The sequence below is a fragment of the Aphelocoma coerulescens genome, chromosome 4 (genome assembly GCF_041296385.1).
Source record: "Aphelocoma coerulescens isolate FSJ_1873_10779 chromosome 4, UR_Acoe_1.0, whole genome shotgun sequence".
Taxonomy (NCBI): domain Eukaryota; kingdom Metazoa; phylum Chordata; class Aves; order Passeriformes; family Corvidae; genus Aphelocoma; species Aphelocoma coerulescens.
Window position 1 is genome coordinate 43,640,388 of NC_091017.1, and position 26,449 is coordinate 43,666,836.

The following is a 26,449-nucleotide window of genomic DNA, read 5'->3' on the forward strand; positions in this document are numbered from 1 at the left end:
CCATGTAAACAAAGGGACTATCTAGGAATTCAAAATCCCATCAAGCTTCCCACTTAGTGACTTTCATGAAGGTATTTTATTTGGAAAATACATCTGCTGTAGTCTTCTGATTACTTGTTCTTTCATCAGTGGCTCGTCTTTTGAATGAATTTTCGTCAATCACAACAATTTACTTTTTTATGTTCACTTTCAATGAAGTATACAAGCATAAACAATCTCTTAGGTAGAAAGAAATTAAATGAATATGCACAGAATCAATCATGAGAATACACAAGCATTATCAAATAAGGAAACCGAGCCAGATCCAATAGTGTGTAAATAATATTCACTGTGTGTAAATAATATTCAATAGTGTGTAAATAATATTCAATAGTCATGATTTTTAACCAAATGGAATTAAGCAATAGAAAAATACCATAAGTTGCATTTCAACACAGTATGGTAAACAAGAATTGAAATTTCCATACATTTCATTATATTTCCATATATATAGAGTTAGTATCTTGATTTTGAAAAACAGCTTCCCTATTTTTTAAGTAAAGGTATATTTCTGTCTTGGGGTGATTCCCCAAGACAATTTCAAATGGAAATGCATATGTATATATATATACGAATACAAGCAACAAAAATAACCTTATTGGAGACATTATTCAAAGCCTCTGTTTGCTAGGAAATGGGCAAGCAAACCTGAAGATTTATTACTCTATTGTCTAAATGAGGGTGCTTGTGCACAATTAATAATCTCTGTGCCATTCAGTCTCCAAACTGTTTCAAGACCTATGTTTTCATGCCTGGAATGCTAAAAGCATGAGAACTTAGTCTAGAATTTGTTATGTTGAATAAGTGAACATAAAAAGCTATTTCCGGCTAAAATTAGTCTATTACGATAAGAAAGCAACAATCCTATAAAAATTCTTCTTTATGATGTTTCAGAATAGCATACTTTGCTGAGAAAACGTATGTAATAGCAAAATATTTTTTGTTTTATCATACTTTTTAAAATGGAAATATAAATAGTTTTTATATTAGTACCATTTCTTTTTCTTCAGCTATTCTTCTGCCCTTCTCTCCCCTTTTAGGTTAATTTAAGTCTTTCTTTCTGTCACCAATTTGAATCACTCTTAGAAACAATCCATAGGTACCCTCTGATTGAAACTTTTGCCTCAGATCACACAACCATTCAGTATGTGTATACAAATGTGTCTCAGACATGAAAGATGAGGAGAGGCCTGTTACATTATTCATTTCATTTCTCGACCACAAAGATGATGCTTTGAAGAAAACTCTGTGGATAGTGAGAATGTGCAAACTACTCTGCATAGTTACACGGCCTCATGAGTATAACAAAACAGTATTAGGCAAGTTCAAGTGGACTGTTAGTTTAAGTGCTTTTTATAATGTAAGATCTATTTTTATTCACAATATAAAAAGGCTTTGTAGAAGAAAGCCTCAAGAAGCAAGGGGGTTTTTACATCAAAATATTTCCATCAGTAGTATGCATACTGTCAAAGAGAAATAGTGAGATGCAAGCCTCCATGCTGGGAGCCTTGTGTGTCTCTGGGCTCTCTGAAGGGCTGGAACAGAAACTGTTGTCTCTTCTGAGAGCCTCTCTCCACCAGAAGAATGCAAATAAAAATCAGAACTAGCATCCCTTCTGTGGGAGTAGCTGCTCAGATGTCCAGTCATGCTTTCATGACCTCCAAAAATCAAACTCACAAGAATATTGGCAACCAGATACTTCTCACTATTCAATATGGGCCTCCCTTCATTTGGTTAATTCAGTTCTCTTCCATCTGAGCTTCAAACAAAGGTTTGGGAAACAAGAGCAAAAGCCAAAACCAAACTAAATCCAAAGAGATAATAATCTTTCTTTCTCCATGTTAAATCTGATGGATGTGACAAAGTTCCTTTGTCAGCCCTCACAAGGTAAATAAAAGATTCTACTGACTAGAACTAATCAAGCTTTACTAAAAATTAGCAGCTAATTATATCCTGTTTTTTCTTCTAGTTCAGACTGGTTTTGCATTTTATTACAAAGAAATCAGAAGGTATGAGTCCAATTGTGCTTAATCACTGAAAGAAGAAAGAGACTGATTATCACCTTGTGTCAATATTTATTTGGGTGATTAAAACGCCCAGAATATGGTATTATGGCACTTGCTGCTCAGTTTACCAGCTCTCACACATGCAATGGGTAATCAGCTCTCAAATAGTAGTACTTCATTGGCATTTTCAAAAATTTATCTGGAAGTATCTGCATATTTGCATGTGTACATACTGCATAGAAAGTGATCTTGTCCTCACTAATTCTGATATGGATTTGGGGTGATACTAGTCATATAAACCAGAGTTTGCTGTAAAAGGAAAAGAACTGTACTTTCCTCCCACGGAAATCAACCAGCTTGCTTTCTGTTGCAAAGTAGTACATGTAGGTCTGGATCTGAGAAAAGATAAACAAACCTGTTTAAATCTATACTTGGAGTTCTAAAGCATGTACATTACTTCCTATAGGAATAGTTAGAGTTATCTTGAAGAGAAAATCTTACTGTCGACCTTCTATTTTATATTGCAATGTGTTTAGAAAGGCCCAACTGTGCCTATAAAACCATGTAACTCACACAGACCTCAGCTGTAGTTGCAGCGTATTTATTAGTAGAATTGAAAGTTTTCTACCTCTGCCAATGTACATTTTGCTAAATCTTTATTGGTCACCTTTAGTGTAAGCTTTTAATAAAGTCCAGCAGCTGAAAATGAACTGTTTTCTTTTAATGTGTTTATTTTTCTATATCAATCATAGTTTTCACATCCAGCACAATGTGACAGGCACCAAGGCAGGTAAGTTTCTGAAGGCATTCACATTTGCCTAATGATTTTCAGCATGCAACAAAGCAAATAAAAGGACTATCTAATTTCACTTCATTTGGAAATATGGTCTTTGAATACAGAGAGTAATCTGGGGTATTTTTAAACCTGGTGCTCAGCTTGGGTTGGCAGCAAAAAGCTGTCAGAAAAATGAAGATTGTGTTTATAGAATGTATTCTTTTGCTACTTTAGTTCTGCTATTTTTTTTTCTTGTACTGTTGGAGTAACAATACATTGCTATGACTTTTTATTGACTGTGCTTATAGAGATAAGGAGAATTTTAAGATAAGGAGATGTGGAAATTGGAGAATGCTTAAGGAGCTGTAAGGAAGTGTTAGTTCTCATATTCAATTTAATTACATAGAAAGTAATGTTTTGTTCAGAACCAGAATTGACATGACATGGTAGATCATAAGATACCATATTCAATATATTCAGCCCATAGGCATGGAAAAGTAATTTCAAGAGAAATGTTTTTCATGTTTAAGCTGTGTTTTTTGTTTTCCAAAGAATATATTGATTGGAATATTGAATCACTGGACTAACAGTTCAAACATAGGTTCTGCTGCTATTTGTAAGTGACCATACTTTAAAGACAATTTTTTGCCTTCACAAGAAGCATATTACTTTTCATTAATAAGCTTATTAGCAATATGTCCACCAGATTGAATATTGATTATTTTTTCCCTCTCTCTCTCCATAGACATTATTGAGGGTGAGGTTTTGATACTTGCTAGACAAAGTAAATGGCCATGTAAACAAGAGCAAGTAATCTGCTCCATACAGGCCAGTGGAGTAGTCCCACAGTCCCACACAACAGGAAGGGAAAACACAAGAGAAATTGTAGTTCTGAGTCATAATTCATTTCCTGGTGTACTCATAGACTGTATAGATTCTCATCATCCCCTTGCACAGGGTGGATCAGAGAAATACAACTTAGACAAAAATATTAGATCTTTAAATGTGATTAAATGAGTACAGTGGGAGTCAGCACTTAACTGAAACAAATACAGCCTTATGCTTACAAGTTTGAAGTCCATTCTTTGAACTCAACAGAAGAAAATCCTACAAATATATGCTTTAAATTTTTTAAATAATCAAATTAAAAACACCCGGTGGAAGCATTTGACAGACTTATGACAGACTCATGCGTCTCCAGAACCTCTGGTTTCTAATCAAAGCTATACAAATTGCTCTCCATTAGCCTTTCACATAAAAATTCCTGGGGTTTGTAGGTCTGTTTTTTCAGAGAAGCCCATTTGTGGGCCTCATGGAAAGAGAAAAGTGGAGTTCTGAAGAACTTTCAGGAGCACAAAATTTGAAATAAATATGAGAGTATTTGGGTTTCTGGGTCATGTATTTCTTAACCATGACTCCAGAAACTCTAAAATTTTTGTCACCCAGGAGGTGTCTGGGTTTTTTACTAATGATTTAGACAGTTTCCTTTAGGACTAGATGTTTATCAAATTTTGTAACCTCAGACAAATGGAATTACCTTTCTCTTTACAAGAAAGGTATAGTCTTTATATTAATTGGCAGAGAGTAGTTATGAAATTGCAAACACTGCTGACATGTTTGTAATAAAAGATTATGTTTTCAGTTCAAAGAAGATAATTGCTATATTGAAAGTGTTTTACACGGATGAGACATATTAGTTGGTATTAAGTTTATTCCAAATTATTATTTTTTACTTTTTTGAAAGGAAAATGTTTAGTGAGTAGTTTCAAAGGCTTCAACTTTGGCAGTACCTAAGAAAGAAAAACTGTTAAAAGCATCTTTATACCTGGATCAGATTTGGCTGTGGTTGAACAACAAAAGACAAAGACAAAATTATTGCAAAATACCTACTTAAAAAAATTAATATTATAATAATTATGGTATCAATACTACTTTCATTTTACCTACTACTCTGTTGGAAGGTATTATGACCTAATAATTGGTGAATGAGACTTTACTACAAAGTTTTGAGAAAATAGGAAGTACAGGTGTTAATTAAAGGTTTCTTTACATGGCATGTAGGTTTCTTTACAATTATTAAGTGAAAGTCAAGTTAAAATAGTTTGGTTTATAAGAGAGTAGTACATAAGATACCATAACCACAGCAGAATTCTATTGAAAATTCAGCATTATTTGGATATAATAAAAATTGACTTATTGGTGTTTTTTATGTCATCATTGTATCCTCACGTAGAAATGACCCCAGAAGAAAGTTGTACACTATCATAGTAAAATAGGACACATGAGAAGGCAAGAACAGGCCAGAGAAGAAAACCTGTCAAGCAAGGAAAGGTGTAAAATCATGTTGGACATGGTGGATTTTTAACTCTACAACTTCCAGGAAACTGCAGTGGGATTCCAGACTGTAGAGGCCAGACTGGCAATCTTTCCAAAGGACATAGGCTATCCTATTTCTGTACTGAGATTCAAAAAAACCTCTTACTGTTAAATGCAAGCTATCATATTCTAATGCAGGATCAGGCAAAATAGGAGAGAAGACTTGTACTATATTTTTACATGGGAATGTTGTCAGGTACATAAAGGAGCATGGACAACTCAACTCCATCTTTGGAGTACCTCCACGTGTGTTGCATCCATTCTGCACATCAGTTGATGCTGTAGTTCCTTGCCAAATACTGTCACATGAAGTAGATGACAAAATAAGCTTGCATTAAAAATTTTTGTCATCATAAAAAAGTGACATGCAATCTTGTGTCATATTTTTCTATATTCCCCTCACATCTATAGATGTCTAAATTTGAGGATTAACTGGCTTTAAAGGCCAAGTTACTTTTTGACTAGTACCTTGACTTAATAAGAACTGCTGCTGAGTAAAATCCAGTTCTTTGTAAACCAGCACTAGCAGTTCCCTTTCAGTACTGAATGTCCGTACAATGCACATACTATTTATACTCCAAAAAGAGAAGTTTCAAAACAAAACAATGCTGACAGAGAGAAGATTGATGATTTTTTTCCTGGAAACAGAATTCCACATTTTTCAAACATAGTTTGAATTATTACTGGACTTTTTTTCATATTTATATAAATTTCTATAGAGAAAAAAGAAATTCCAATGAAAAGGAATTAGACATACTGAATGAATATGTCAAAAAAAAAGAAGTCAGATATCAAATTTATATATATATATATATGTATGTGATCCAGATCAGTCCACAAAAGGTATTTTCAAAGATATTAGTCTTCTGCCTCATACAATAAGTCAGTTAAAATGGTACTTTTGAAATAAGAATTCAACAAAAAAAAAAAAGCCCATATTTTTCATTTTAAAAGAGATTTACAAAATTTGTAGGAACCATTTGAAAGACAAACAGAAAAAGTAACTCAAAAAAAAAAGTTTAAAGAAATGTCTAAAGAAAAAATTATTCTCATATGACAAAATAACAGGTTCTGCTTTCAGTTAGAATCACTAGAGGAATAGTGAATTTCCTGAGATATAAATGATATGGCACTCATTCAAACTTGTTATGTCCAGTAACAAGCCAGGTTTTTCCTTACATATGGTTTTGAAGAAAAGATTTACATGTTCTCATTATCTTTCAGCACTCATGAGAAAGCAGAGAGCAAGCAGACTCTCCCCACAGTTTACATGGGGAACAGGTTTCCGTTTATCATAATGATCTCTTGAATCTTTTTAATCCTCTGTTAAAAAGAGCAAGACAGCTGCATTTGAAGCCCTTCTTCCAACTGTGTATTACTCAGGGGTTGATTTTTCATGGAATTTGGGAATTGGTGTAATTAGACTGAAGGGAATTGGGTCATGCTTATCAACTAACTCTGCTAATATAGCTGTTGTGTCTAAATGCTCCTTTTGGGCATCTGTGTAAACATTTTCTCTTGGTAATTCACTGCTCTCCACTTCTCACAATAATGGATTGGAAGCTCCTTCCACTATCTGTAGCCCATGTTTATCAACCTTGAAGTTAGATATATGAGAATACAATTTCTTTATTAATAAACTGAGTAAATAATAGTATGACAAGAGATGGATAAGGTGATCTCAGAAAGCAGATTATGAATTTACATTAGTGCAGACTGGACATCAACATTTGAAAGATTAGGAATTCTACACTACTAATTACTTTTATAATTGCAACTTGATTCACTTGTCAGTGAAATATAATTCAACCATTGTATTACAGTCTTTAATTCTGATCATTTATATTGCAGTTAGAAAGGTTTGATTGTGGAAGGAGCTAAGGCTTCATTTAGTAAAGTTAATAGAACTCAGTACTTTACACAATCTGGCCAGAGAAAGCGAACTTTGTAGTTGTTGTCAATGAGGGCAGCACAAGAAGGGCCAGAAGTTGTTAGAAGAGTGAAGTATATTTAAAAACAAATAGGCTGCTTTGCAAATAATTATAAATAAACAGTTCTATTAGAAGAAGCAACATGGAGTCATGTGCCATAAGACAAATAAGAAAACATTCTTTTTTGATCTACTACAGAAACAAGATAAGTTATTTCACTTCTTTTTTTCTTCTGTCTGATATTATGTTCTTTAGAGCTCTGTCCCTCAGTATATTTTGTATAGTGCTTAATAGGTCAGCTCCTTAATCCTAATTATAAGCACCAGTTTTGAATTCTGTTTTTCTCAAGAAAGAGATATAAGCACACAGAAATAATCAAAATTAAGTCACAATAAAAACCTATTAGTGCCAAAGACCAAAGTGTCTGATTCCCTGAGTACTTCAATGCTTCAGCTGTGTTCACAGCATTTATATGGCAGGATCTTGTTCAAATCCAGAGCTGATGTGCTGATATACTAGAGATTAACTCCTAATTTCCATATAAATCTGGTATCATTCAGAAAACAAGTGATGTGCAAATCCAGAGCCCAGATCTAGTAGGCTTTTTAAGGTCACACCTAGCACACACTGACAGGAGTAATCTACTTCCAAGCTCATTTGTGACTGCTTTATGTCTGTAGAGAGGAACAAGGAACACAACCACAGCCCTTATATGGAGTAAGGAAATCAGACGCTGAACTTCAATTGTCCAACTCTTGATGCTCAGATCTCCGCCTCCCACCTGACCCCTACTTTGGACTTTCACCTGTCTCTGTAACACCACCAAGCTGTTCTTCATAGGGCATATATGCATTCAGGTTTTAGTTCAGACCTATAGTACACTGTTCATGTGAACCTCCTTGTCAGCCCTATTTATTGTGCCTTGGATCAGACAACAGAATTGCCTTCCTTTCAGAGGATGCCCAACTGGAAAATACAGTCCAATTGTCATTAAATGTGCTTTGTGGCAGTTTCTTATAGGAAGCAACTACCACTTGCAAGAGAATCACTCCTTATTCCCTTCCTGTTCCTTTCATTTTGTTCTGTAATTTTAATTTGGCCTAGAGCAAAATCAAAGCATACAGAAAAAGTCACAGCAAAATTGATAATAGTTATTTAAATATTCAGAAAACATTACCCCATAAAATACCAACCAATCAGAGTGCATCATTTGTATCTATTAAGCATACTACCAATCATTGCTGATGGCATCAGAAACAAGAACAGCTAGCAGAGAGTTAGAGCAAATCTTCACAAAAATTATGTAGCACTAAAGAAACAGCATGGTGTAAAATTGTCTTCATCATCATCTTCATCCTTCATCATCACTGCCTGCTGCACACTTTCTCTACTGAATAAACTTCCCCCATTAGAAGTGATGTGTTCCTTCAGCTACAGATCTCACTAAGGAATCTTTATACCTGCAAGTCCATGTAAGTCTTGCTTAATATCTGTGCAACAGTGGGTTCTCTCCTCCTGGGAGCCCTACCTTTCACATTGCTTTCTGCTGCTTTCTTTCAAACCTACTAATATATATGAGTGCACTGGTTTTAGAAAAAAAAATAAGACAAATAAAAGATGAGACACCAGTGAATTCTTCTCATCCTGCTAAAGCAAAATCCCAAAATGCAACTCCATCAATGAATGCAGTTTTATATATTGATTAAAGAAAAAAAAATCTTTTCCTGCTATTTTCTCATTGTGAAGAAGGCCTTTCCCACTCACAGAGTTCTTATAGTGCATGGGATTTTCTTCAACTCTTGAATCCTTCTAGACATGCTTTGAATAGCTCTTTCTCTTCATGAACTAGAGGACAGAATGGTGACATGGAAGAGGAAGATAAGGCTCCTCTGGAATAGCTCAGATTCTGTCTGCCTGGCCCATAAAAGTCTAGGAACTTTTGTATTTCCTTTCCCATGGTCATAAACTCTGGAGAGAATGTGGAACTTGTGTCAAAGGGGAAGACTACTTATTTAATGAGTTATGTTGCTTATCCTTATCCTTATTTAAGAATTTGTCTGAATCAGACGATTGCTATCAGAAACATCCTCCTCTGCTAAGAACCGTGGGGGTGTTTTTGTCTGGTGAGCCTTATTTGAGATGGGGAAAATCCTAATTTAAGACTTCCTGGACTCTTATTCTTCTTTGTCTCCTCTATACTATCCTGGCTCTTGGACAGTTATGGCAAGGGCTTACATTTTAGTGCTCAAAAGGACCACCTTAAAACCGAAGTGTGTAAGGATATTCTAACTATGTTGACAAAGAGTTGTAAGTTACAGCAAAATCAAAAGGACAAGAAGAAACTCACTGCTGGACAGAAAAGATAACATAAAAGCCAACTAGAAAGTAAGGTAGTGCAATGGAGGAGTAGAGAGTTAACACTTGCTCTGACTGATTCTTCTGCCTCTATCTCTGAAACAACAATTAGCAAGACAGTTCTTTCTCTGGGTTCATTGATTGCCACTAAACCACAATAAAATAAGAAGAAAAAGCAGTTCAACTTACCAAAGTTGGTTGTACAAACATTCTCTTCCCCTCTTTTCCTGGGAAAGAAGCTATTATGGATGGCAATGTACGGGTCACTATTCCCTTAGGGACACTGAATACTTGCAAGAGAGACTGGTTTTATACTGGCAGTATACTGGCAGTACTTAGCATTTGTCTGCATTTGGACACATTCCAGTCATTGTTCAGTTTTGAATAAGTGTTAGGGCATTGGGTATGTAACAGATTATTTTTATAATATGTTTTTTGAATATGAACCTATTTTTTGGGAGTTATATAGGTATTTTAATTTTTTACTGACCATAAAATTAATGTACATAAATGAAAATTAAATTCAGCATATAAACCAAAATTACTACAATAAAGTTTACTAAATCCCAGCATAGGATCAATATTTTCATGTGACTTTGTTAGATAGTTATTATTAGTTATACAAAAGTAGCTCAAATTATCACTCTTATCTGAAACAAGTTTGAATTACATAATTAATTCGCTATTCTGAAGAAAGGTAATAAGAAATGCTTGCTTCTTGCCCAGGATTCTTGTCAAAGTGTGATTTGTGATCTTTTCAAGACCCAGAGTTTCAACGCAACTTGATCAACAGTGATCAAAAACTATGCATCAAAACTGGCATTTTTCTTGCATGAACCTTTATATCCTTTTCTAGACCCAGGATTGTTCTTATTTCAGTTGCCAATCCCAGTGTGAATTTCTGTTTCAAATCTTTTGGGCTTTGCTACTCTGAGGAGTATATATGCACCAAATAAAAGCATTTACCCAAATAATCTGTATAAATTACTGGAATTTTATACAAAAGGAAAGCTATACATTGGAATAATCAGAAACAGTTCAGCATTTTGTGTTTTATTCTTTACACAAACTAGTAAATTCTAGATAAAATATTCAAAAGCTGGAACAAAATTTAAGTCCAGTCAGGGTTGACTTGATACACACAACTCAATGGCTAATGTAATCATCTCAAAAACAGGTACTGTAAACACAAGCATTTAAATGTTTACACTGATAATGCAGAAACATTGTAACACATATGTCTGTATGAGTAAATCCAAGACACAATTATCAGTAAGTGAATGTAGAAAAATAAGATATTTCTTTCCCTTGGGATCAAACACTGTGGATTGCATGATTATAAAAGGTTATTACTGTAGGACAGAGTGTCAGCTTTTTGATTGCTTACCCAGGCAAACCAGTGACAATTGGCAAAAGCATTTGATCTCTTAGATCTTCAAGTTCAAGAAAACATACTTTTTGTTCCCTCCAGGAATAATGTTCCCGTTATTAGTATTATTCTCTACAAAACATTATTTCTTTATGGCAATACATAAAGTCTTCACTCAGGTAAAGTCGATTTACAGTAAACAGTAGCAAAAAACGAAGAACAGATTATAAGATTACTATATATAAGCAAATCTAAAGAAAAACTTGGATTTTTTTTTCCAAAGTAAAAGAATTTTAGTACTGGCACTGTAGAAATGTATACATGTTAACAAGTATCTATACACATCAGAGAAGGCCTAGAAAATACACTGGCTAGAGTTCTTTAATTTTAATTGTAGTGGTATTTTGATAAAGGTTGCTTTTTTGTGGTTATTGGGGTTTTTTGACTGATCACTCACCCCATGATAACACAAAAGTTTTCTGCAAATTCATCACAGAATGTAAAATACAAACCCTCTGCATTTGGAGAACAGCATGTTTGGACTCAGCTAAACCCAGACATTCTGTATCGTTGGTTGAAATATTGCTAAACTTTTACCAACTGGGAATCTCACAATGACAATAAAAAGAGAAAAATTGCAAGAAACTTTCATTTTGTATTACTCTCTTTGTCATCATCTTTTTCAATTTGTTAAAAAATAAATTCCATGTTCTTCCAAGGGTACCATTTAACATGCTACTTTTCTTACAATATTTTTCAGGGATAATATAATGTATAGAGAATGTATTACAATTGTATCCCTGGCATTTTTTCCTTTTAGTTGTTGATAAAGACTACATCCATACAATCCCTGGGGGCCTTTCTAGTATAAGTATCCTTATAAGACCTCTCCATAAAGTGTCCTTTCTGCATTCATACAGCAGACCTTCTAGGATTTGTTCCAGTTCCAACCTTGCTGTAACATAGCTATTCCACAACCTTACTGTACAGTACAATATAAGGAACTCTACCTTGCCCCACCAGTGTCTCATAACAAAAGTGGTGAAAATCTTGGGCCAGGGCAGTACCTCTGCATTAGCAGCCATCTATACCATCCTCCCAGGGCCCTTTTACATCTTGGAGATAACAGCCTTCAGGAGGTAGAGTGCACTGTGCCTGTCTTCACAGGGCTGGCCTGATGGAATTTTTCCATCATACACACCAGTGTTTCCTGTCCCCATCCCAGGCTGACCCCTGTCCCGCAGAAGCAGGGCATGCCAGATGTCTCATGTGCAGGCTCTCTTCATCACCTGACACATTGTACCAGCCCGTGCCTTAAAGCCAATCTAAAACCATAACCTGGACTCTACAGAGCTTAAGAACACAGAGGTGTAGAGCAGGCCACCTACAAGGACCAAGTAGGAAAAAAATCTTTCTTCACCTTATGTAAGAGGGCAAGAGTAACAGAACTTGGAAACTGAATCAGGAGACACACATTTTATTCACACTAAAAGCCAGGGATATGCTCTACTGTTTTCCAGGCCAAAACACCCTTCCTCAGAGCTTAGGAACAGAACCTTATAACCTCCAAAGAAATGTTTTCAAAGGGCCACAATATACTGCAGATCTTAAAAAAAAAAACTGACAAAACCAGCCCCAAACCAAAACAACCAAAAACCCCCCCAAACCAAACTAGATGAAGTGACTTTGTCTCCTTATCCTGGGATAATCTGAAATTACATGGCTTAGGAGCATTGGGCTCTTGCTCCCTAAACATGAAGACACTTTCTCAGACAAGAACCATTGAAAGGAGTCTTGTCAGCTATTGCCAATCAGTGAACAGTATTTGACCTTCAACAACACTGATTTTTCTACCACTCGTTCTGTTTTACTAATGCTGGTGGAACAGTTAAAGTTCCAGACTGTGTCTAGAAAAGTAAACACCAACTTGAAAACCCATAAAATATTTAAAAATATGCAAGTAGACATACCTTTATTTTAAACTAAAGGAAACATGTAAAGTAGTGCCTTTACTTCCTAGAGGTTTTAAAATAATTAACTTGACAGAAAAATCTGTTTTCTGAAGTATTTAAAAATATTTTGGAACACTTTCACCTCTACAAACAAGAGCGTCATTGGCTTTTCTGAATTATCCCAGGTTATTCTAGATGTGTGTTAAATCCTTCATGATCTACAGATTTATTGGAATAACTCAGACAGGGAGAATGATAATGTGGGAGCAACTGCATCTCAAAACACAGCTAACAGAGCTTACTACAGCATCCAGTCTGAGCAGCCAGGTTATTTAGTCCTTCAGGACTGACAGTCTGCTAGTTCATATAAGTATTCTAGCTTATTGAGCAAAAAACCTAGCACACTCAATTGTAAAGGATGTCAAAGCTTGTAGATACTGTACCATATTATGTCACAAGCTATGCTGCATTCGGCAGGTGTAATTTTCTTAAGAAACTGCTGTGTAACAAACAGCTTTTAAAAATACTTATTTGTCTCACTTGTAGACTGTAAACAACTATAAAATGAATACAATACCATGTAGAAAATAGGTACATAACTCAGCCACATTTAGAATATCACACCCATAGGAGTATTTGTTTTGTCAGTACATGAAGCATGAGACTCTGGTTCAAGTTTCTATTTTCCTTGCACAGAACTCTATTTGCTACTCTAAGGGTCTATGAAGCATGTACTCTGACTCCCTAAGAGAAAAATAGGAAAAAAATGCTTTCCATATAAGTAACAGGGAAGGAAACCTTATTCTTTCTAGTGTTTGTTTAGCAGCTGAACTTCAAACATTCTCTGAAAAGCAAACAACTCCAGGAAAAGGAAAATTGAAACACAACAAGCACATTGATCACATGAAAGGTTTTGAACTGCAACTGCAGATTAAATAACAGGTTAACAATGATGGGAACCAAATACACAGTTACAAATCCAAGATAAAGGGAGGAACCAAACTACACAAAGTTCATGACAAGTGTTTAATTCTTCTACTGACAATTTTGTAGGGTTCCTGTTCATATTTTATACACCCTAGAAGGAGAAATTTCTTCTTTGAGCAATGGATGATCATGAAGCATCAATTTCACACAGAGTTTATTCTTTTAACATCTTTATATGAAACAAATAGCAGGTGAAAACTTCTGCATTTTAAAGAAAATTATTTATTCTAGGTAAGATATATGAGAAAGTCAGCAAAAGACACAATTACTTGGCTTCTACTGCTTTAGGCAATAACAAATAACAAAAATGTCTCATTGCCTGGAAATATTGCATTACCGCATTGGAAAAACAAAGCAAGAGCTCCCTCTGTGTAACTCTGGATACACTGCTGTGTTGTACTGAGTTATATTTCACAATATGCTGTGAATGTGAATGATGTATATTACAAATTGAAAAATTATTCAAAACAATCAGAGTTCTGAGCAGTAGACTGAACTATTTTTTTTTTTCCCAATAGAAATGGACAAGAATTACAGGCTAAAACATGTAAGATTTTTATACTACATGAGTTGTTAGGAAGGTACAAGGCAGAAATTTCAGATGAAGCACAAGAACACTTCTGCTTGAAAGTAAGTAAAACCACACTAATACGAAACATCCCAGGAAGCTTATTATTATTGCTACAGTCAGATAACAGTAGAATTTACCATTCTCAGCTGTTTTCCATACCTCTTGGTTGAAAGCTTCCGCTCCCACAGCAGGAGCAACTCCTGAACTATCCCAGATGGTTCACTATCTCACCCAGATCACCATAACAAATGATATTGACGCTGCTTAGGGTTACTTTAATATCCTGTGTAGTAAACGGCAGGTGTTCAGAACTTGTTTCATGTGTGGTTGCTCCTGTCACAGAACCAGTAATCTCCAAGAGAATGAATACCAGGTAGACAAGCAATAATTGCTTCAGCCAAATGAACTGTAATCATTTGTGTTTGCAAATTAAAATTCTGAACACAAAGGTGATTCTTTAGTGATGTAATGTAGAAATGGGAATTGTTGCGACATTTCCAGCCTATCTTTGCAAGTGTTCCTCTGACTTATATAAACAATTCTTAGAGCTATTTGTAATTTTTCACAGAACAGCCTGCAACCAAGGAGGAAAAAATGCCTTTCTTCATGAAAAAGAATCAATAATGCATGATGGTAGTGAGCACGGTTAACGTATAGTTGCTGTAGATATTACTTACTGCCTTGAAGCTGTGTAAAATAATTCTGAATGTCACTGCACTTTCTGTAATAAGAAAAAGCCATCCCTTGCTCATATTTTCCTTTCAAAAACAAAATATTTGCCAGCATATTTCAAACTTAAGTTTGAGAATTACTTTCTGTCTTGAAGTTTGTGTCAGTTTTATTTTAAATTTAATGTGCTCTGGGATAGATACGATTAATGTGAAAAGTAACTAAGATGTTAACAGCATTAAAGTCTTACTGTTCATTTTGAGGTTTCCTCCTCCTCAGTGGCCAGATTGACAAGTAGTTTGCACAGAGAAGGGAAAACAATGAGTGCTGGTAGCATACTGACTTCAGAAATTCTTTTCTCATACCCTGAGGAAAGAACAAATTTTCTTTAACTTCAGAATCAGTTGTTATCTGGCAGAAATACTTATTGCCTGTCTGTCAAAACTTCCATCAGAATGTGTCACTTTGACCAGAGCACTCTTTTCTTGTCAAACTATGCTGTTGAGACAATTGCAACCTAATTGCTGAGGACATCAACCAAGACTACTCTAAGAATTTTCAGACACAGGCCAGCCTAAGAAAGCTGCTTTACGAGTCTTACAATTTATTCATAAGAATGATGGTTACCAGCCAGAATATATGATTAGAGATTTCTGCCACGGTTGCATTTTTTGTACAGTACATTCCTCTCCCAATGAATACATTGTAAGAGGCTTGGTGCCTCTAGAATTAACAAATTAACTCAGATCTTTACAACAGAAGTTTACTGCTGGGGTATTAATGAATCTCTAATTTATACTCTGGCTTTGTGGAACTCTTTATGCTGGCACGTCCCCAGCACTGGATGTTGATACTGTCTATCTGAAAAACCTACTCTAAAATACGAATGGAGTGGGGTTTCTGGACAATTAGAAATGTGTCATAAGAATTCAGACTTTATGGCATGGAAGGTACTTCTCTAGATGTTACTAGTGACTCCAGAGTTTTAATACCAATAAATTAGATTTCAAATATATATCTAATGATCTGGTAATGATTACAGGGCAGGCAGGCATACTTTTGATAACTGTAATCTGCCCAGCATTACCAGTTTGCTGGAAATCACAGTATCAGACCTCTGGCAATTCTTTGCATGTTTTCTGGCTTCCTCAGCCTGTGTAATAGTAACTTCACTGCCTTTGTGAGATTAACTACACTAAATTTACTTGTGATGTGATCATACAGTTATTTAGGCTGACAGACCTAGTAAAATAATATCAGTCTTCCCAACCAATGGCAGAAACAGCATGAGGAGGGACAGCCAACATAGTTGAATCTTCCTTGGCTGCCAGAATGGTGGGAGGTAGACCACTGGCACCTGCTGCCTGTTAGAGGAAGTAGCTTTTAATTTTGAGTAAAAGAATAACAATTTACTCCAGGATCTAAAAGTGTATACTGAGACATTCTATTCAATAATGAAACTTTTGGGAGAAGTCTATTGTGTTGATTTATCTCTTCTGATAAAGGACATCTTAATACTGAATTGTATCTTTTGTTAATATTTAAAGTGAATCAGGCAACACCAGTGTGAATTTGCATTCATAATTCCTTTCTGAAAAGATAATTTGACATGCCCTCCTTTTTCACTTTGCTAGGTATTCAGCTTTAGTTGCAAAGATCATTTACTGTGCTAATGCCTTTCCCCTTCAAAACTGTCTGTGCTTGCCATGTCTCATGATGAATACCCATTTGTAAACAAAGTAGTGATTCATTATTATAGCTGAAGGGCATTGTTTTACCTGGATGTAAATTCATCATTTTTTAATGCATCGCAGCTTGATGCTTGATATCTCATCAAGCACTCTGAAAGCTTTGTTGACACAGATTGATGATCCAAACAATTAACTTAATAATGGCATCAGCAACTGGAGGTTAGTATTAACCAGAGAAAGAGCAGACCAAGTTCTTCGCTAGTATATGCCTAATATATCCAAATGAGATATGTTTGGGAGCTATTTATTGCAAACAATTTGTTTGATCCCTTTTTTTCATTTTCTGAGCTAATTTTAAGAGACTAGCTATACTGCACTAAGTACTCTGTGGACAACAAATGGAAGCATTTTTTTTTAACAGGCTAGGTACTGTTACACATTATAAATAATTTTCCTTTCTCAGAGTAGTTTCAGAAAAGCTAATAATTTGTGAATATTCTGTTAGAGCTCAGCTGGAGATAGCTACTTCCCAGCTGTTAGCTACTACACCTCACTTGAGACATGGTGTATGTATGGAGATGCACTAACTACCATGTACATACTTCTGGTTTGCCCTAATGTATAGTAAAATGATATCCAGTAAAACCTTTGTTCTTTTTTGTTTTTAAAACTTGTCTAACTAGAAAAGCTTTCCTGTTTTGTTCTAGCACCATCTATCTCAATGTGTATCTCTATATGACCTGGGAATCCACTGATGAATGTATGGCATAATTTATATTCAGACTCAACAAGTAATAATTGTCTTAATGATGATCTTCTGCTATGGATTTGATGGATTCTAGAAGACTGCAACCTCAGTATTACATCCTTTGTTATCAATCTTTCTGACAACAACCTATCTGAAAACTCAGCATCTAACAGAATTCAAAGTAATAACTCTTAAAACTAGGGAACTTAGTTCTGTGGTGGTTTAACAGGCAGTCTAATGTCTTGTGCCAACTGATGTAATTGTACCTGGCAAACAGTGCATGGGAACTGCCAGTTTCAAGCTGGAGACTGACAGATGAGTAGCTTTTCTTTCTGAAGTGAACCAGGTGCTTGGAATTAGATGTAAAGGGCTTAGGTATTGCCTTGAAGCTAAGCTTTTTCATCCTCTCTTTGATAGTAATAAATGAGAGAAATTCATGAGTCAGAGGACTATAAAAGTACCCTGGATCCAAAGATGACACCTGCCACCATCTGTCTGCCACTTTTTTTTTTACTTTTTTGAAGTTTTTGTCACTTTTTATAGCATGGATAATTTCTACATCCTCATCACTCCCTTCCTCTACCAGAGTTTTTTAACTCAGATGTGGAACAAATTCTTCAGATATTTCACAGCAGTTGATATATCTTTAATGGTACAGTTAGTGGTCCCATGTTAACACAAATCCTTTTCCACTTGTACATCTGACACCACACAAAAAGTGTGAGTGCTTATCTAAGTAATCTTCATACCTGTAAGAATTCAGGCATGACTACACACAGACAACGACTTGTATTTGCCAGGTCTGTTGCATGCATCAATGATCTTGCAGTTTTAATTTACCTGCAGAAGCAAAAAAACCTAATATGTTAGATGTGAAGGTACTTTTCACTGCCTTAAAAAAACCCTGATTTTAATATAGTTATTAACAAATTAAACAAGCACTGGTAACTGTTTCTTGTATTAAGGCACTGGATATGCTCAATATAGGCTTGTTTTTGAGAGAGGCAAAAATCAGATTAAAGTAATTCTAAAGAAACAGACTGTTAGTGATGATACAAAATGCAAATAAAAATGATGATACTCCATATAGTATGTATTTTTTTTGCTTAAGTCTAATGCATTAAAAAAAAAAAAAAGCTGAGAAACTGAGGATGGTGACCAGTAAAGATCAGGGATAAAAGAAGAGGAACTACCAGAGAGCTGCATTCAGCCAGGTAAACTGGAGGTCTAGTAGTGGTCCCAAAGTATGATAAGCTGCAGGGAAAACAAGAATGCATACACAAGCTGGTATTTTAAATTAATTTTTCTGAAATCTTTCAGTTCTAGATTAAATTCTTTTCTACTGCTCATAACTTCTGAAAAGCAGTGAATCTAATGTGAATCTGAAGGGGTAAATGGGAAGAAATCTTTATCCTCTTTTATAATCTAAGAGTAAGAATTCATTCAAGAAAACAGGCTTGAAGTTAAAAGAGAATATTTTTATGAAGCACATAATTAATGTGTTGAACTCCCCACCACAAGATAACAATGATGTGATAGCAGCAGACAGGAAAAGCATGTATTTAATGAATGTTGTTGCACTAGACAGAATATTAAAATGTATTTTCAGAGATGTAAAGCAATTAGAGAATTGGTAGTCCTATCTGATGTTTTGACAAAGCAAAAAAAGCAAGGAAATGAGAGTGAAATAATACTTTATCCCCTTATTCAAACATCACTGTTATTACAATTGTTATGCAATACAGATCATGCACCACAACTCAGATTCTGAGAACTTGAATTTTTATTATGCTTCTCTTAGTTAAGATCTCTCCTTCCCTTCAACCCTACTCCTTTTCTAAGACAAATGTGTACATCTTGGATTTTATCCAGTCAGATCTACTGTGTATAGTAGTCTGGTGAAGATTTGTAAATAGTGAATGGATAAGATAAAGTGGTGTCTTTGACAGGCAAAATTAATGTGATGCACGGTCTGAAATATACAACTGTTCTAAACATTGAAAAAGTACTTTCTTCAAGCATTGCTCAAATTGGATGAAACAGAAGTAGGACAGCTAAATATTTTGTTCACTAGCTAAATATTTTTTTCCACTAGCATATGCACATGAACCTTTTCCTTTAGTTTGAGGAAAATGCATAGTCCCTTTTAAAGAAGGTTAAGTGTGTACACAGGTGTGTGCCCAGCCCTCATCCAGCAGCCCAAGTACTGCCAATTGGAAAGATATGCTTTACAGCTTGTGCTGTAAAAAAATCTCCTTTATCCCTGAGATTTGTGTAGAAAACTGTAGATCATCTTAAAATGTTCTAAAGGTATAGTGATGTCAAAGTCGCCCCAAAAAAACCCAAAGAAATTATAAATGCTATAACATTCTTAAGTCTGCGTATTCTAGCATTGACACTTGTAAAGAGATGTCAGGCAATGTGAAAAGTTAGTTAGTTTCAGCCTAACTGAAAAATCTTTCTTTTGATTTTTTTAAATGGATGTGCAATTTGTTTCAACTTTGCTGGAGTATTTGATGTTGGCCACCATCAGTTCCTTTAGAATAACAGATAAATAGACTACTTATTTGGTTTGGCATACCAATTCTTATGACAGACTAGCCTATTTTACTTCTGTAGCTTGCCCTTCTAAGATAAGTGTTGGTGAGATCATGAACTTCTCAGTAGATGCCCATTAGGAAACCTGTCTTCATCTCTGTAGATGCTCATTAGGAAACCTACCTTCTTCATTTTATAAGTAACTAGGTCTAAACAGAGATAGATGTGTCACTCATAGATTACATATAGGCTATTTTCATATCAGTGATTTCTATTAGCACAGAAATTGAAATTTTCAATATAGGACTATGCAGATGAAAAGCACTATATTATTTTATGCAATATATTGTTACAACTTTTAACAAGAAGTTGGAATTAAAATGTCTGCTACTAGTTTACACTGAGAAGACAGAAAAGACTACTAGTACAAAACATATTATGCCATTTTATAGACAGAGCTATAATGAAAACATTGCTAAAACAGTAAGAGTTGCCAACTACTGATGAGACTCAGGAGAAATTCTTTAACAGATGTTTCCCACATCAAACAGATACTTATCCCTCTCTGATTACCATGATCTTGAGAATTCATGGCTTGATTCAATGATCAACACCTCTTCATCAGTCCCATAAAATGAAAAAAAAATTATTGCAGTAGGTTTTTCCTTCCACACAGCAGCTGATAAAATATATTATGGCTGTAAGTCCCTTATGGTGAAGTTGTACTACAGCATTCTTGTGTTCATGACAATCAGGATCCTGTCAGCACATTAGTCATACACTGATGAATACGTATCTCCTTTGCCATTTAAAAACCTACTATCCTAACAGTGACTAGTGACTACTGTACTACAAGCTGACATGATCATGCATACTTCTTTAAAATTTCAACTGCTGTCCTCCAGATTATTTATTATTATTTACTGCAAATTTAGTTCAACAAGGTGCCCTTGACAGCTATTATTTATTATTTTAAATATCCCTAACATACAACACACTGAATAACATTCCATCTGGATAGCCTCTTTCTTTAGCTGAAAGTTCCATCATTAAACAATGTTTAGACACCTATCAAGGACAGATATCAAACTCTTTCTAGAGGAGGAAGTCATCACCTAAAGAAAAAGCTTTAGCAGCTTATACCCTGACTGCAATTAGCAAGAAAATAAGCCTGGAAATATGGAGGGTCAAATGAACACTGTTTGAACACAACACCCAGTTCTATTTGTTTCATCTTCTTTAATTTATAGAAATCTTCAAACCTAGGTCACACTAATAATATTTCTGTATCTATAACATACACTTCATTCATAAAATAACTTGCTCAGTTCACAGAACATACATCGTACATTTAACACCGGTGTACAGTGAACTACACTCATTTTTACACACAGAATACCTTGAAATGAGCTGTAGCAAACAGACACTGAAAAGAAATTCTTGCCAAGGCAGTGTGAGAGGTCCCTTGATTTTTCACATTATTAGAAATTTTTAGAATTATGTTGTAGCTTTTTGTCACATTTTATACCTTTTCAGTTTTCACTGATTTTCACAAGGAAAATAACACAGCTCAATTTAAGTGTTCTACTGCTTTTCATTTCCTTTAATATTTATCCTGGTAGTATGAATAATAACTCAGGTACCTGGAATGGCATGATTTATTTTTGCTATATGGCCCATGCTATAGTTTCTTGTGAATGGGATGCAAGTAACAGGCATCTTGGGCCAAGACAAATTCCTTCTTAAATAGAAATAAAATCTTTACAATAGATATTTTTAATTCAATTAAAGTCTTTTGTTACTTTTCATAGGTGAGTCAGGAGTAATAATTCAATTGAAAATTAAATTTTTCAGCATAGATGTGGCATAAAAACCCCAAACCTCTTGATTATCAATAATTTTTTTTTTTTTTTTATAGTAAGTAATCTCATTTAGTCTGGAACACAAGAGAGACCAAATCACTGAATAACCAGATAAATCCAGCTAAACTGTTTTTTATAACTACATCCTGGGCAACAGTGAAATTGAACATCTGAACTTAGCCCAGCAGCTTAAAACATACACTTCAAAAACATCACCTTGCCTACCTCTTGCACATAAATCATAGAGTGCCATCTTGCCTGTGCAGCCCTTACTTTCTCAATTGCTAAAAATTGCTGGCATCATTAACTGACTTCATATTATGCTATTTCTCTTTCTGCCGAACCTGTCATCACCTCATTTTCTCCTGCATCCCCTGGTTTGACAGATGCACTTGCAGTAATACTTTTCTAGTTTTTGACTTATTCAGATTCTGCTATATTGCCAGCTTCCTCCTGAGAGCGCTGCTGGACCAGGAGCCTGCTTCCTGCGCTTGCACGTAGAACTGAAGCAGAGTTCCAAGCACCACAAGAACTGCAATCTTGTGTCCTACAGTTAGGCTGCTTATTTCCAACTTAACACATGCTGTGCAGATTTATCCATGATCCAACAGAAACAAATGACTTTTCCAAAGGAAATTCATGCAGCCCGCATTACTGTGGTCTAGACATCTCTGTCTCATTGACAGGGATAGGGGACACGCCTTACCTATACACAGTCCACACAGAACATTGAAGTACATTCATTGCTTCTGGAAAATCAAGCAGGTTTTTTATTCTGTGTTGTTTGCATGTGCCTGATTTTTAGAGCTGGTGATTATAGCTATTCTTTTGGGTACTTTACAAGACCATGTATAAAATTGGCATGTAACAAATAATGAGTTTCATTTTTCTTTTAAAAATAACTTTTAAACAGGAAACTATAGTGGTGATTGCAGCATGGATAGATTGATATGGAGCCCTATCAAAATCATGCAACTGCTGATACCACATTATTTCAGTAGGGAATTTAAGGAGAATTAATCAAAGAACACCCCACTTTTCTAGAAAATCTTAAAATCAAATAAGTTTTGTGACATTGTTAGATCATACACCATTTTGTTTAAAAGCTACTCATAAAAATGTGAAGTAAATTAATCTACCTTAAAAATCTAAAAAAGTAGTCACCAGTATCAAGTTGGAGTGCCTGTAGAGGGGTCTGTCAAATGCTAGTCAGCTTTTTTAACTTCAGTACTTACTACAATTACAATTACTGTACTGATAAAAGGTATACTGATATTGAAGGGAAAATGTGCAGACTTTGTGTCTGAAGAGTACTGTAGTTCACTCTTTTGCCCAAGTAAGAACCAAACCACACTGTTTTTACTACCTTACCGCTTACCCCTGCTATAAAGGAAACGCTGTATCTCATGTGGCTGTTACTTCTCTCAAGCTGCTGAGTGTTTAATTGCAACACAAACAGTATTTCTATGTGTGGCTCATACAAAGCATGCGCAACCACAACCCACAAAATAACCCAAACATGGCTGCAGACAAAGAGAAACCTCACAAATTACTCTTATCTTCTTAATATTTGTCTTTATTTTTAGTCTGCTTTTATTTCTAGCCTAGCTAGGATCCTAGAGTTATTTCTGTGTAATATCCGCCAATTCAATTAATGGTCTGTCTACTCCCTCTTCCAGATCATTAATGAAGATGTTAAATAAAACCAGTTCTAACACTAATCCCAGGGTGCCTTGGCAGACATTTCTCCTCACAACATAATTCATCATACCCTTTGTTTGGAGATTGCTTGGATGATACAGCTGATATAAAAGAATGCCGCCCACCTGCTTGGCTATGTTATCCACAGGGAACATATTGCACCAATTACAAGAAAACTTCTCTGACTTTATTTGCTTCTTGCTGCAACCCAGAAAATGAAGAGTGTTGAAAAGGTTCTAGAGAAGAGTTCTAAAATTTTGATACCTGAGAGACAGTTCAGCAACCAGATCCCTGGGAATGCTCTTCATAGAAGCACATTTCTACTTTTTGAAAAGAAGACCTGATAAATTAACAGAGCTAGAGATGCAAACTCTCAGGTTAAAGAAAAAAAAAATTAAGAAGGCTCAAAACCATCAATTCCTAAAAGAAAGCAACATATTTGATGAAAGTGCTCCCAAACCAGAGTATATCAAGCTGAAAATCAGCTTCCTCTGAATCTCTGATAGCAAAATCTATTTACCTGAAGTTAAACTGTATTTAAATTACTTTGTACAGAGACTTCTACAGATGGAGAATTCTCTGGGTAATTTTGCACCCCAGATAATGATCTATGTAATGTTGTTACATGGTATCACCAACTTAGTGGTGGGTTTTTTAGTGGTTGAAACTCCTGGCGTAATCTCCTTACTCCTTACTGGCAAATCAGCATACAGATGGTCAAAGCAAGGTCTTTCCCTCTTTGAATAAATAAATAAAAAATAAGACATTATGTGGTCATTGTGAGTTTCAACAGTTTTTATTCTATTTGTATAAATAGTTTATATAATCTCTATAGTGGAAGCTTCCCACTATTACAAAAAGAGACCAGGGGCCCTACATTTTAAAACAGTAGTCAGCTTAAACCCAAGATTACTGCAGCTGGTATTCCTAATGGGTAATTTCATGATTCAGATATTATTCATGTTATTTGTGGATATAAATGGCTTTATTTTATGAAGTTCTTTCAGTTGTCTTCATCAGATTCTATACAGTATTAACCAACATTAATCTTTCCCTAGTTACTCCAGTGTCTAAAACCTTTTACAGTGATGACACTTTTATTCACTGATTTATACAGCCTCTTTTTTTTTTTTTTTTTTTTTTTTTTTTATCAGATCTGACTTAAGATGGGCAGTAGAACAGTCCACAACTACTTATCAACAACCCTCTTTTGTCTGTGATAGGCCATACTCTAAATAAAAAAAAATCTCACCATTATCACCATAAATCTGCATGACGAAACTAAGCCAAAGGCTGAAATACAGTAGAGAGAGTTCAAAATACCTGAAGGCAAAAGGAATAAATCATTCATAGTATTGCAGTGTTGCCAACCCTTACACTGAAAAAGTGCATCCTAAAGCAAGGTTTTGTCCTTTTTGAACTTTCTGGCACTCATGTCAAACCTTTGTCTCCTCATGTTCTATCAGGTTATACTCTGCCAAATAACCTTGTTGCCAAAGCAACCTTCTCTCCACTTCACAAATCATAGGAAATTTTTTTGCACAGAAGCCCACCTCTTACTGCTGTAGCAGTTTAATCAGCAACTGTTTTTGACAATCCCCTGACAACAGCTCTTAGATACAGTATTTCATTATCAGGAGGGGAAAAAATAAATAAAGTCTGAGTTGGCAGCATGTGCAGAATACAATTTGGAATTTGTTTGAGTAACAAAGAATTTCACACAGTATTCAAAACCACAGTGAGAGCAATACGGCAGATGAAGAGTGTAGATCTTAGACTCACGGGAAACAAGCAGATTGGAAGAGACCTCTGCTCAGCTACTCCCACTCAAAGCAAGGCAATATTCAAAGTGCGATCAGGTTCCATAGGTTTTACCCCAAGAGGACTCTGTTAGGGTGGAGATTACACACGCACTCTGGACAACCTACTCCTGGTTCTTAACCTCTTTTCATGAATTTATCTTTTTTAATTTTTTTATATAGAAAAAGATTTCCATTCCTGAAGGCATTGCGTTGCCTCTTGTCTTTTTGCTGCGAGCCTCTGAGAAGAGCCTCTGCATCCTTAACAAATTTCCTTTTTCTTAAGCAGGTGAAGACAGAAATCAGAGAAGTGTAGAAAGCCTTGCCTTTCTCTTCTGCTAAGCAAACACTACTTTCTCAGCTTCTTGCCATCCAGCTTGTTCTCCAGCCTCCTAAACATGTTGGTGGAGCTCGGCTGGACTCACTTTAGTTTGTCAATGTCTTCCTGTGCTGAGAAATCCAAAGCTACACACTGGAGTCTAGGTGTGGTTTCCTATGATACAACAAAGCAGAACCCAGCACTTCCCGTGACGTAACTAAGCAGAACCCAGGGCTCCCTGTGGTATAACTTAGCAGAACCCATGGCTCCCTGTGGTATAACTTAGCAGAACCCATGGCTCCCGTGACACGATTAAGCAGAACCCACGGCTCCCGGTGCCGTTCTCCCCCATGGCCACACGGGCGCGCTGCCGGCTCGCGTTCCCCGTGCCCGCGGGCCGCCTGCGGACCCGGCCTGCCGCGCTGCTTCGCCCCCAGCCCCGGAAAGCACTTGTTACAGGGGTTATTCCACTCCAGTAGCTGCGCTTTGAAAAAGAGGCATCCTCTCGCCTCTGTACAAGCCCAGACTTCTTTGTTTCTGACTTTCCTCACGTCTATAAAACACTGCATCTATTCACTCTGAAACCCAGCAAATCATTTACCAATTCAGCTCTTTGAGGCCTACATTTGTTTTCTTTTCTTTTTTTTTTTTTTTTTTTTTTTTTTTTTGCTTCCTTCTAACCCCTTGAGAGAAAAAGAAAAAAAAAAAAAAATCTTGGCTGGTCCTCCTCTGCTTTCCTGGCTTGAAAGCCAGGAATGAAA